At 31.3% G+C, this 1,761-nt stretch overlaps 1 long non-coding RNA gene across 4 annotated transcripts in view; it reads right to left on the reverse strand.

Moving 5' to 3' along the window:
* Positions 1-308: 308 nt before the first annotated feature.
* The window catches only part of LOC116401979, a 4,010-nt gene continuing 2,557 nt past the window's right edge, over positions 309-1,761 (reverse strand). For all 4 annotated transcript variants that reach the window (XR_004214316.1, XR_004214317.1, XR_004214319.1 and 1 more), the window contains 4 exons: positions 1,360-1,456; positions 1,195-1,284; positions 751-1,108; positions 309-662 (listed from right to left, as the gene is read on the reverse strand). This is a non-coding gene — a long non-coding RNA (uncharacterized LOC116401979). The remainder of the gene's footprint in view (positions 663-750; positions 1,109-1,194; positions 1,285-1,359; positions 1,457-1,761) is intronic.

The following is a 1,761-nucleotide window of genomic DNA, read 5'->3' on the forward strand; positions in this document are numbered from 1 at the left end:
AAAAAAATGTAATGTTTCCAAAAGATGCCGCATATCTCAAGTCCATTATAAGAAAACCTAATGTTCTTCAGTTTGTAGTATCAACAATGCATGAGTAGTGTTAAACATGTCATTTCATTTAGTTTGCGAACTACTATGGCCTTCCTCTATTCTCATTCATTCATCATCGATCAAACAAAGTTAAAGAAATTTGATCACAAAAGCTCTTTCAAACAAAAAAATAAAAATAAAAACAAACAAATAATTCAAAAAAAATTAATTATACCAAACAAGGAATAATTAACTAAACAAAATGTAAGGGATGAATCTTAAGAAAACAAATTACTAAAACCATATCTGATACAAATTTAGGGGGTTTTTTTGTCTATCAAATAAACCAATAAAACAATGAACTTCAAGAATTAAAATTCACAAAAATAATTCAATAAAAGAATGGCAAAAAACCTCAATATCACAAAATTAATAAGACGGAATAGATGCATTCTACAAACTTGTTTTATTGCATGCTCACCACCCCTTCCAAAATTTATTTGATAAAAAATTTAGTAAACTTAAAACACAGACAATAACAAAATTGTTGCAAACCTGCATTTACTGGTCAATGTCTTTAAATCAGCATTCTCTGACGTCAATTCTTGATTTTTAACTTCATAAGCATCCACCTAACCATGAGACAATTATGAGAATATTTTATTTAACCACTAACAATCATGCTCATGCAAGACATTTAAAATAGAGGTTTTAACATACTATCCTTTTATAGAAATCGTTATCAGTTTTCTTGCCATTCCAAGTTCCACGTCGTCACCCTCTTTCTGTTCATATCATACATTACAAAAGCCAGTAAATGAAAGGAATGATCCATTATGGGTAAAATATTGATAAATAACTAAAATATACTTGTAGCAAATTCATTATCTCCGTTCCTGATATATTCTTTCTTTTTCTCCATTAAGACTTGACTTGGTTTAGACATACAAAAACTCCTATCTAACCTGAATCCAACTTGAGCCTAGAACCGAAAAATAACTAAAAGGTATCTCACACACAATTTGATGTACTCCTTTTCTTTCTTCTTCACCTCATGTATTTGTTGAGTTCCTACTTGCTTTGCACACAAACAGAAAACAACATTAGTACTAAAATTATTACATAGAAACTAGTATCTATCTCACAGCATCCAACTACCATAACCTGATTGCCAATAACCCTTCTCTGGAGTTCAACATTTTCCTACTGTAGCTTGTCAATTTGAGCTTTAAAAGCAGCCTTACCTTTGGCTTCCTGTGGAAAAGAACTTCCTTGTTCAATGTTAAATAGAGAGAAATCATAGAATTTAGACAAGTCTCGAGATTGTACTATTCGTGTAACTGTTGCAATCTCCCTATCTTTAACTTGTACTACCGACTTTAGCCTCTCAACTTTGGTCTCCAACCTTGATATATCTTAATGTAGCCTGCCACAAGAAAATAAAGGTGACTGAATACAAGGAACCATGGTTGTGTGAAGGAATATTAAAAAGCTTTGCAACATTATTACCCTGAAATGAACTACATTTATTCCATATCTTAAACCAATCTCCCATAACAAGAAATGAACCAAAATTAGAAACAGCAGCTCTTTCAACACTACCGAAAGACATAATCTCACGAAGACACTTAGCAATAAAATCGAATCTTTAACGCATCACCATTCTCATCAAATGTTAAACAAATCTCCTCTTAATTCCAATTATTTGATAAGCGAGAAACAAAATAGATC

This window comes from Cucumis sativus, chromosome 2 (genome assembly GCF_000004075.3).
Source record: "Cucumis sativus cultivar 9930 chromosome 2, Cucumber_9930_V3, whole genome shotgun sequence".
NCBI lineage: Eukaryota > Viridiplantae > Streptophyta > Magnoliopsida > Cucurbitales > Cucurbitaceae > Cucumis > Cucumis sativus.